General features: G+C 33.8%; 1 protein-coding gene across 2 annotated transcripts in view; it reads left to right on the forward strand.

Moving 5' to 3' along the window:
- The window catches only part of ERBB4 (erb-b2 receptor tyrosine kinase 4), a gene marked incomplete at both ends in the record, with an annotated part of 1,174,461 nt that overhangs the window by 184,229 nt on the left and 977,459 nt on the right, over positions 1 to 12,773 (forward strand). The window lies entirely within an intron of this gene.

Consider the following 12,773-nt stretch of genomic DNA (forward strand, 5'->3'; position numbering starts at 1 on the left):
GCCATGCATGATAGGTCCAGAAACCAACAGCAAAAATATGGGGTGATCATGCTATCAGTGAAGCACAGACAGTGTGTTATACAAATATAAACTTTCACAAAACGTAATATGACATTTATTTTTACAAGATGGGTTACTGGTAATTTGTACATTTTTTAAAGAAGGAGTTTATGTAAACTTAACTATAGGTTTTAATGCTTAGTATAAAGCAAGGTAGCAAAGTTTACTGTGAATTGAATTTTACAGTTTAATTAGAGGAGATTTTACACACACACACACACACACACACACACACACACACACACCTCACATAAATTGTTTCAAAAGAGCAATTTTTTACTTGATATTCTGGCTTAATTTATGGATATTTGATTTTGAGGGAGGAGGTCATTGAAGAAATACAAATAGAGACATCTGATAAGTAGAAAATGCAGGTTATGGCGGATCTGTTAAATGTTCTACTGATACAGGGTGAGAACAAAAATGTTGATATGCGCCTGACAAAAATAGTGCTCTGGTATTCTTGGCTGTGAGCTTATTTTATCTGCTGTGACAAAGAACCGATTATCTCTACTTCTGAAAGCATGTTTCTAAAATGGAAGTTAAATTGTCTAGACAATTTACATGAGAGAAAAGTTCACTGATTATCAGCTTATATAAACTTTTTAGTACATGGACATTTTTATTTTATTCATTTATTTAGTACTAGGGATTGAACCTGAGGGTACTTTCCCACTGAGATAGACCCTTGGCTCTTTTATTTTACTTTTTATTTTGAAGCAGGGTGGCCTTGAACTTGCTTTCCTCTTGCTTCAGCCACTCAAGTAGCAAGGATTGCAGGCGTGCCCTACTGTAACTAGCTTAGTGCAGAGACATTTTAAAATGCAAAGTAGTAGTATTTTGTAACATTAAAAATCATAGAAATAATAGTGCAGATGAGGGATGAGGATAAGAGAATATCCAGAACAGTTAGGAGACCCTTTTAGAATGACATGTAATATTAATTAGACCTACAGTTATAATTTTCAGTAATGATTTTGGTTACTTGGTTCTCATCTCAAAAAGAAAGTTTACTACTGAGCTACCATTAGGAAGAACAGATAAGAACTGCTAAACACAAGGTATAGCTACAAGAAAGCGAAGAATAGACAACTGGAAGTAGTCCTAATCCAGAAAATCCTGGTCATTTTATAAGGAAGGAAATACTCCTTTTCTTTTCTACCATTGTTTCAGGTAACAGAAACCACACTTTATTTGATATCTTAAAATGTCTCACTTTCTGCTCACTTGGTGGTGCAGTCCGGTATTTAGGAGGCTGAGACAAGAAGTTCACAGGTTGAGGACAGCCTCCTAAATGTAGTGAGACTCTAGGCAACCTAGTGAGATAATGTTTCAAAATAAAAATTAAAAGAAGCTGGGTGTGCAGATCAGAGGTAGAATGCCCCTGGGTTCAACCCCTACAACCAAAAGATAAATAGAAAAGTTCTACTTTTTTGCTGTATAATAATGCAGTTAAGGTTGATTGCTTTGTTTAATTTATTATCTCATGATCAAGTAGGACAATTCTAGTAAAATGCTTAAGAGATCCAATAAAAAGACCTGAGATGAATCTGATCTTGGCAATTTCTATTGTAGAATTTGGGTGGGCAGATTATCAAACTCCTTATATGTAATATAGAATAATGGTAGTTCATATCTCAGAGAGTTGCTAATTAAATGAAATAATATTTATAAAAGTAGTAAGCATTTTACATAATATTCAATAAGTAATCAGATTTAGCTATTCTTATTCCCACTTCTAATAAAGTTTCATTGTCTTTATTACCTTTCTACTATGGTTCTTGTCCTGGTGCAGTCATGCCCCTCAGGGGACATCTGACAGTGTCTGGAGATACTGTTGGTTGCTAACAGCTGGGAGGGAAGTTCTCCTGACATCAGTGGGTAGAAACCCCAGGCTCTGTAGTCCACAGCCAAGGACAGCTCTCCTGAATTTAGAGAATTATCCATCCCTAACCTGTCAATAGTGTGAAGACTTAGAAACCTGTTTTAACATTGATTCTTGGGTACTGATATTAGACCTGTTAATTCCTTTGTATTTCATTAATAGCTACTTAGACCTGTTTTTTTGTGTGTGTGTGACAAAGTTCAATCAGTGGCTCTATCTATAGAACACAATGTTATTCCTAAAGATTTCCCAGGATAAAGCAATTATTTAAAAATGAAAAACAATCACACACTGGAATTATTTTATCCCTCAAATAACTCTCATTAAAAGAAACGAGTTTCCAAAATGAGCTGGCTAGGATATGGGAACAATATACATATTTGGCTAATGTAAATATAGGTAGAGATATAAAATATGATGTAAGCATAAAACATTAAAATTTAAATAACTTAGTGTGATCATTGGAATGCATGCAGCTCTTTGCTGAATCAAATTGGGCATTCATTCAGTATTTATCAGCCAGGAAGTATATCTTCTTTAGTATAACTTGATAAATAACCATTCTATACTAATGCCATGAGTTGTTCTGTGATGAATTTTTTTTTATCTGATGTCTTAGAATAAGATGACAGAGATTTCTTTCTCAAGATCCTTTATCTTTCCTGTTCAGGAAAACATCGTTATTAGTTTCTGTCTCATTCAATGCATTTGGATTTGTGTTAGTATATGCTGATTTATAGCATCCTCCATACTATCACAAGGAAATCGTATGCTACTCCTGTCACTTTTGGATCAAAATGAGTGAGCAAAGATAACAATTTAATTTCATTTGAATATCCTGGGTTATGACAAAATGAGAAACATCAAAAAAGCAATAGATATTTCTTTTATTTTCCTTTCAACATTGACTTTATTTCCACATGCTGTATTCATGCTGGAAGTTTATAGTTGGAAGCATTTTAAAGTTAGAGCCACATAAAGAAGTACTCAAGTGTCAGGAGCATTATCACTGGTTCAATATCAACTTGAGTTTGAGCAGCAGGTCAAGGGAATTTTGAACAATGTTCTATAGGTGCATAAAATTACTAAGTGCATATATTCATTGGGCCTGGCTAATGAGATGAAAAATTACACTCTAAAATTATTTAGACCATAATTCCAGCTAAGTACTGTGGAGTTTATTGTTGACCATTTGAACTGATGTTTACTTAAAAAGTAGAAAGAAAAAAAAATAATTCTTGGGTTAAAGATTAATGGAATAATTCAACTAGTAAGAAATATAAGAGAACACATAAATGGAAGATGTGAAATTTGGGCTTTCTTTACCTGTGGATCAGAAGTTACCTATGAATAAAAGAGTAGCATTTTTAAAATGTGTTTATAAAACTCAGTATTATATGATTAGAAGATATTATGCATTAACTACAATATAATGATTCATACGTCATTTAAAGAGATGGGTTGTTTTGTGATTTTACAAAAATGGAGTGTACTGTTAGTTGCAGTAATGTTTGGGACAATAAGGCTCAGATAATTGCTGATGGGCACCAGTAATCCTCCTAACCCAGAGATATAGATTTGTTTTTATAAACATGAGACTAAATGTTCAACACATACACTTTGCTTATTAGAATAAGCACTACCATTTAAAAATGTATTTACCAATTTTATTTACTAAATACAATAATAAACATGTATGTAAATAAATGATAAGGGTAAAACCAATAAAGCAATAAAGTTGAAAGTTTTATTAGCTTTGAACACTTATTTGGGATTGCAGATAAAAAGAGCCATCATAGTTACAGATTGGCAGGCAATCTCCCACGCTTAAGGACCCTCTTCAGTTCAAAAACACTTGCACTTAAAACATTCTAAGTTTATACCTGCTTTGTTGCTCAGGAAAAAAAAAAAACACGATGGTATTCTAAAAATTAAACTACTTGCTCTGGAATGTACCAGAAATTGATGACATAAAATGCTCATTTATCATCTGCTACATATAAAGTTGAAGGGATAGTATTTATGTTATAGTTTCTAAAATTGAATTGTATGATGTATAAATATTTTTTAAAAATTAATAACTAATGTTCATTAATTTCTTAGGGTAATACCTGTGTGGCAGCCATGATTTTCTCTTTTAGTTCTGCAATTCTGGTTCCGGCTAAACACTGAAATACTTTCTAGGTTTGACTCATTTGAACTCTGAGTCAGTGTCAAGTGTTTACTAATACAAGCTATTTTTGAGAGACAGGGGACTCCTATTTCACATGTCTTTGGTTTGAAAACTCATGCTTGCACTTGTGGATTTTTCTTAGAATGGTGCTTCATTCTACAGCAATTCTACCCAATTATTTTTCTGTTCCTATCTCCCTTACTAGGTGTAGACCTGCTTTATGGTCTAATATACTCCCCATTCTCCAGCCTAGGAATTTATCCTAGTAATCCTTTGTATGTCTAGAGCAGTCTACTCTTTGGAATACCCACAGGAACAACCTAAAATGTAGTAAATTTTCAATATCGTCATTATATCTAGACAGATCCTGTTCTTATTCCCATTATCACGCGACACATCTCTACTTTCCTGTTCCGCAGGTTATCTTCTGGCAAAGTTTTTCATCTGTGCAATTGCTTCTTAGTCCTGTGCCATGCTTCCTCTTAACTGTTGATGAAGCAAGGTCTTTCTTTTTCCTTGCAGAGGATTCTGAATTTTTTTGGTAATTCCCCAAAGCTCATATGTTAAAAGTTTATATTATAATTTTCTTCATATAGCTTTAGTTACCCAGGCTCTAATTTTGAGCAAATGAATCCTAAGTAGATTTCTTCTACCAGAAAGTGCTTTTCAAAACATGCTACCATTGCTGCCAGTTACCCTGATAGTGGGTAACTGTCTATATAAAACTATTTTTACTTTTCATCTGTGGATCGTCTCTGAAATCTTGTTAGTGTAATTGGTGCTAGGTGGAGCAGAATTTATTCATTATATAAACTATTTACAAATTTGACAGAGGGAAGGCTTTGTAACTTACCATAAGCCAGAGACAGGTTCCCCATGGAACAGAAGTTATTACTCTGTCAGATACAAACTCATCCATTCCTCATTCTATCAGCATGTTAAACATTATCCTTTCTCACTATTTTTCTGGGCAATAGAATACTTCAATTTTACTGGTTAACATTTTCAGGATACTTTAATCAAAACTATTTTTTATTTTTATTAAATATTTAGTTAATATTTTATTTATAAAAAATACAATAGCCAAATTATGGAACCAGCCTAGGTATCCTCAATAATAAATGAATTATTAAACTGTGGTATGTATATTTTGTATATGTATGTATATTTTTTTCTCAGCCATATTATGCCATTTGCAGGAAAATGGGTGAAACTAGGGAATATTATGCTAAGTGAGATTAGCCAGTCTTGGAAAGTGAAGGATTGTATGTTTTCACTCATATGTGGAAACTAGAGAAAAATTAGGAGACAAAAGAACTTCAGATAAAATAGTAAAATGATGGAAAAAGTTTATTAAAGGAGGGAGGTGGGTCCAGGGAGAATTATATTAACTGAAGTAAAATAAATAAATGTTCACATAGAAACACTTTAAGAACATCTAAAAGACAAAAAAATATATCTTTATAACACTGGATTTAGTGACTGGGAACATTGCTAGTCCATGGGGTATTAAAATATAAATTTGAAACAATAACCTAAAAATGTTAATGCATTTTTGAGAACAGTAAATGCATCATATTTTCCATTCATTTCTAGTAGAATGACATTTAATATATTTTGTGTATTTGAACATAGTTTTTTAGCTTTAACACCATAATGAAACTTTGGAAATCATAGGTATTCTGGACTAGAATGCTACTATAGTATAAACTCTTTCTAAAAATAAAAATAAAAATAAGCATATTGCATACAATTTCATTTCTGAGCACGGAAATCAGAAACTTGCATAAAATCCACCAAGATTTTTAAAAGTTTGTTCTCCATTGTGATTTCTTCAAATGAAAAGAAATTAGTCTTTCCCACAGTTTAGCTGCATTTTAAAAAGCTCAGCTCAGTGGAGAGAGAAACTGGGAAAATCCTCTGACCTTGGCCAGGTACACAATTATTTTGCAAATGAAGTGGTGGGGTATGTACCTTTTTTTTAATGAGACATAATTTGCATCAAGTTGTAATCTGCTTGCTGATGTACACCACTTGAACCTGACCCTGGGGTTAAACCAGTTCTAGTTAATTTATAAAAACAACACATACCTGCAAAATTAGCCTGGAGTATATGATTTACTAATACTACACTGCATTTTAAAAGTTTCTGCTTCATTTATTGCTTTCTTTTAAACTAATATGCTGGAAACATTTTTTTAATGATGATAATTCCACATCAGTTCTCTTTATAAAATTAAATACAAGAGGCAGGAGGATAAAGTCATTTTTGGAATGGATGAGTCTGTTTTCTTTTACATTTTATATAATTAATCTCATTTTACCTTGTGTGAGTTGTCTTCAACTTCTCCGCATAAATGGTAAATGTTTGGTGTAACCATTTAAATGATCTTTAATCCTATTAAAATTAAAAAGGATTATTTTTCTGAATTCCCTTTCCTGTGAAGGAAGGAAAAACAATTAACAGAGAGGAATAAGGCAGAAGCCAATGCTAAGGCCACAATGCCATAAACAACCAGGGGCTTAATTTCCCTTCTCAGTAAATTCTTTGGCAACATCTGAAAAAATATTACGGATCCTGGTTCTTCTCTTTTTTGAATTACATCAATCACTTCATATGTGAAAGTATTGAGGAAAAAATGATGACATATGTAAAACATTCATTGCATAATTTTTTGTTGTTTTAAAATAATTATTTTTCACCATAAGAAGACACTTAGGATGTGGATCCAAATAGAGATAACTAAATTGAGTCAGATGCTTAAAATTCATATGCCTTCTATAGGCTTACAGACTTTTATGTCCCAATTAATTGTAGCAGGTGCACTGCTTCAGGATGACTTGGGAGTAAACTCATTGCCACTCTGGGGTCTGGGCTGAAGGAGATAGAGTCCCCTCTGCTAGGAACCCAGTATGAGAAAGGATAGCAATCACTGCAAGAGGCAGAACACCAGTACATAGTATATATTAGTATTATAGGAGTTTTTTCTCCCAAAAAGATACCGGGATGCAAAAATCCAAAAACAGATAACAATCTTCCAGCAGTCTGAAGTTGAAAGTTTTTTTTTCTTGGATTTTTATGTAAGGTCTAGATGACATAAAGCCTATACTGAACAATGCCACCACATATTAATTATCCTGACATAATTATTAATACCATCCCTTATTCTCAAAAGTATCTAATTTGAAAGATAAACTGTAGGCTCTAGAGACAGTTTGTGAGTTAAGATTCTTAGTTCAAGAAAGAATGACAAAACAAGGCAGTTAGAATCTCCCTAATGTACATGATGTACATTCACACACATATCAAAGATAATCACTAAGCCAACCATGAGAAGGCTGAAAGGAGGAGAAAATGGGGATGAAATTGGGGAAGGGCTAACTGGGTGATGTGTGCATGTATGCCTCTACCATCTTGTACCTCATTAAGATGCATGACTACAATGTACCAATAAAAATTTTTTATAAAAAGAAAAAGATAAGTTGAACAAAGGAAGTAATGGTGTATCAGGAGTATGTATCAAAACAAAAGTTTTGAAACAGTACACAGACTGAGTAGTTGTCTAGCTACTGAATATGAGGCTGGAAGTAGCAAGAGTAGGTAATGGTAGAACTCTGCAGGAGGTCTGGGTTGCTCTTCCAGTAGTTTCTCAGACTGTGCTACTGCACTAAAACTGCAGGATGTACTTGCTGAAATGCGTATTCTCAGGCTTCTGCCAGACCTTCAGAATAAAAATCTCCTGGAGTGGGCATACAATTAGCCTTCTTCATAAGCTCCTTGATGATCCCTAGTCACACTAAAGTGTAAGCACCATCATCATAGATATGAGAGAGGTACTGGGCCAGCAGTTTGAAAGAAATGGGTGCTGTCTAAAATGTTGTGAGGTTGGATTGATTGCATGTTAATTATATAATATAATTAATTATAATTTATATATAATTATAGGACTTGAAGAACTTTAAGAAATTTAGGATTTCTCTCATTAATCCTGAATTATTTTAACCATCTTTTCAATATAATATGAATTCATGTTATGTCCCAAATATAATGGAAATGTTTACTAGACTAAAAACTGGGTTTATTGGTTTGCTGAATTCTCTGTAAAATATTTCCTTAGCAAATGATTAATAAAAAGAGAAGAAAGCTTTGGAAGAAAATAACATTTCAGAAAAACAATCCCACCCACCCTGTTTGCATTGGACTAGGTCTTACTCTTAAAATAAAAATTAAAATAAATGTATTGGAGGAAAAAAGAATGAAAATCACAGTAGTAAGCTATGATATGCTGAATATGAAGGCTATAAACTTCTTAGGAACGGAGGGAATGTGTTTCTAAGTCATCATCACTTCTATCCATTCCAACCTCACTACTCAAAGCTCATAGACCCGCAGAACTGACTCCTAGGAAGTGCAGAATCCTGGGCCTCAGAACTGATCAGAATCTGCATTTCCATACAGACTTCGCATCATTTGTAGGCACCAGGAGACACACCTGACCTGATGAAAATGTTGCTTTTATTTGGGAAGCATGATCTCCGTGGAAGGTGGAGACTGAAATGGGTCTGCAAAAGTGTTTTTATTCAAATTTCAATCTTGCTGTGATTCTGAAGTATTTCCAAGAGCACCCTCTACCCAAGCAGAAATCACTTTTCTGATTTTGTCTTTCAGGGAGTTCAGAGCCATGTAGTGCTCTCACAGTGGACTAAAATTCTGTCTGTGATTTTGAGCTATCAAAGTAAAAGAAATGTACTTTTATGCCATAAAGAACTTTTCAGGATAGTAAACAAAATTGTATCATTGGCCCCAAATGCCTACAAATCAATATTACTTGAGAGTACATTTTGTGTGTGAGAGAGCTTTCAAGACATCATTGGTAAAGTTTTGCCACTGGAAGAAAAATATATAACTCAGATGCTGGAAGAAAAGACGAACTTTTTAAAATCAAGAAAATGGAATTCCTTATATTTGAAGGAATTGGATATTTACCAGGTCGTCTTCGGTCTATAATAATAATGACTTTTTCGTGAACAAAAGGCAGAAAAGTTATTCAAATACTGTACATGAAGTTAGTGATGATGGTGCATGCCTGGAATCCCAATACTATAAGACTGAGACGGAAGGATTGCAGATTTGAGGCCAGCCTCAACAACTTAGTGAGAAGCTGTTTCATTGTTTTAAACTGATGCCCAAATACTTGCCTTAAAGGAATCCTACAGAGCAGTAAGTTGGGGAAGCCTTGCATGCTTTGCTTCCTCTTCATTGAAGTAATGAATTTATTAACTGAGAGCCAACAATATGGTAGGCATTATATATTAAAGGCTATGAGCAGACTTGAAATAAAAAGACTTGCTTCATTTTTCTCACTCTGGAGCTAAAAAAAAAAAAAAAGAATGTCTTTTTATGAAACTCCTATCAAAACTAGTTCCTAGACATGTTGGAAAAGAAGTACCCCATGCCTTTGCTTCCAGGCTCTCGTTCTCTATGGCTGTCCTCCCTGCCTCTGGACCACATGCCTTGGCTGTTCACTGGCTTTCATGCTTTTGGCTCATGTGTGTAAGGACTGATTCCAGTCAACAAAAAAAGAGTCTGAAAGCTTTGGTTACTTTGCCACCTTAGCAGTTCCAAGTAAATTTTGCTTGTTTATTCCATTCTAAGCCATAAAATGGCGTTCCTTATAACTGTCACTCCTTGAGTCAAACCCAAATTCATCCTATTATAGGCATTCGTGAAAGGTTTCTTCATACACTTCTGTTTCACTCCTACTGAAGCATGCCATATGGATGTAACCTATTTTTTATTTATTGTAATTTTCTGTTTGAAATTAACAAACCATTAGTTTCTTTATTCCATATGTTATTGGGAGGAATAAAGCACATTTAATTTTCTCCAGTTATTTGACAACTTTAAATTTTTGTTGAATAATAAGCACCATGTATTTTTCTTGAACTTTGTTCAGTAATCAACATAGATGGTATTTAACATTTACTAGTAGATCCAAATAACAGCATCTTCTAGTATGTGAAACATTTTGCCAGTTGGCAACATTTTTTCTGATTTTATGTTTTATAAATTACTGTTACAAAGATAAATCAGAAAACTTTAAATCCATATATGTGTGAAATTTGAAAGTTCATCTTTTACTTATGTACTTGTGCCTCTATTTAATCCTCACCTACTTACCACGTGTACAAGTAAGATTAGTAATGTATCAGAGAAAATACCAATATCAAAATATCAATTTTGTATTGTGAAACATAATCTTATGTATTATATACATAGATTTTTAAAATTACTATTATTTTACCAAATATATAGGTTTTTATACAATTTTAGAACATTTACAATTTATACGTCACCTTCTAACCCAACTGATATTGATACTTTAAAAATATGAGAGAGGCATTAGCTATCATTGTAGACAATATTTATATTCTATGTTGAACTGAAGAGCTCTTATTCCAGATTCAGAAGTGTAATGGTAAAAACTGGAAAGAAATAAGGTAAAATAAAATACAGTATTTTTGTTAAGATATTACTGCTCAAGGACTCATTCAAATATAAAACTTGATCAAGTGATCTATTCAGGAACTGTTTGTTTACTTACCTGATTATGAAATATGGCACTGAAATGAATGATGGTCCCCAGGCATATTTATAATGTCCCCTGGGGATTTACGCTCTTCCAACCAATAGAGGATGTTGTCTCGAATTGAAATGAGCACTTAAATTACAGTATTTGAAGTATGTCTAAATAATCTGAATTCATTGCCATTAGATTTATAATAAATTAAATAGGAATCTTGAGAGGTAGCTTTATTCTTTTCATCCATTTACTAAAGTAATATTTATTGAATGTCTACCATATGCCAGGCACTGACTGAAACTGGGACTTATGTAAACAAGTCATAGTGTGAACCAGTCAGGGAAACAAGTAATTAAAATGCAGTATGATGAGAGCTCAAATAAGTATTGTATGAACGATAACCAGCCAATGCTAAGGAACCAACAAGTGCATTTTAACTAACAATGCTTTGATGACACAGGAGTGGGAATGATGGTATTCGTTTATTTGTGCATTCACTCATTCAACAAGGAATTACTGAATGCCCATTTATTTACTGAACACCCATTTTGCCCAAGATACAGTCCTTGCTCTGTGACTATATCAGTGAAAAAAATCTCAAATATGCCTTCTTCCATAGAGATTACAATTTAGTGAATAATAGCCTGGCTATGAAATTTCTATGATATACAGACATTTTGGAAATAAAGCAAGATTTGAGGTGGGAGAAGACTGAGAGATTTTAAGTCAAGTAAGAAATTTATATGATGATCAACTGGGACCCTAAAATCTAACAACCAGAACCAGGGTTCTTAACCAGGCTTTTCCCAGGAACTTAGTTGACACATAGAAAGTACTAAGCAATTATATTTTGTATGACTGAGTGAATGCTGATATGTTATGCCCACCTACTAAATTTAAATGCATGTCTAAGTTTATATATGTGTGCTCTTCATTTTAATTGCTAACATGAGTCCTCTCTGATGGTTGTTGATATTTCTTTATCCAAGGAAGCTAAAGCTATGGTGAAGATCTATTTCTGGTAATTGATATACCAATCCCTAGCCATTTCTTTTCTTTCTTTCGTTTTTGGTGATACTAGGGGTGGAACCCAGAGGCTTCCTACCTCCAGGCTATACTTCCAGACCTTTTTTTTAAATATTTTATTTGGAAACAGGGTCTCACTATGTTGCTGAGAGCCTCACTAATTAGCTGAGGCTGGCTTTGAACCCGTGCGATCCTCCTGTCTCAGCCTCCCAAGCGCGGGGATTACAAGCGTGTGCCACCACGCCCAGCTAGCCATTTCTTTTTGACCTATATCTTTAGTTGCAAAATTCCTCAGAAAGAAAAATATCAGCATTCCTTACTTTATATCTTGCTTGAGGTGATTTATTTTTGAAAGAAGAACTTGAAATTTTCTTTGGATTTTAACCCAAAGAAACCCAAATAGATACATTCATTTTGTTTATTTTATATTGTAACTTTAAATTATTCCTCTATCTGTTAAAGTCAAAAGGACCACCATCTTTGAAACTCAGGGCACTGAGTTCCAACCCAAGGGAGAAAATGAACTCTTTTAATCCTCTTTGAAGATTATTGAATATTTCCAGAAATCCCTGAAAAGGTCTATGTAAGAATAATAAAACAAATCAGGTGTGGTAGCACACACTTGTAATCCCAGCACTTGGGAGGCTGAGATCGGAGGGTTGTGGTTTGAGGACAGCCTCAGCTACTTAGTGGGGCCCCCCACAGCCTCGTGAGGCCCTGTTTCAAAATAAAGAATAAAATAGATAGGCTAGCATGTAGCTCAGAGATAGAATGTCCCTGGGTTCCATCTCCAGTGCCAAAAAAATTTAATAGAACAATAATAAAAATAGTACAATTTTAATTATATTATAAAAATAAGGCAAAAACAAAATTACAAGGATCCATATTTGGTGCAAACAAGTTAAGAAGTGTGGTGACATGATTACTGTACTGCATTAGGTCTATACAGGCATAATTTTAGACCAATTTATTTCTGAAGGGACAAACTATGCTTGTGTTTATTAGTCATTTGTTTGGAAAATGCCAGAGGCCGCTTAACCCTAAT

Source organism: Muscardinus avellanarius, assembly GCF_963383645.1.
Source record: "Muscardinus avellanarius genome assembly, chromosome: 2".
Lineage (NCBI taxonomy): Eukaryota > Metazoa > Chordata > Mammalia > Rodentia > Gliridae > Muscardinus > Muscardinus avellanarius.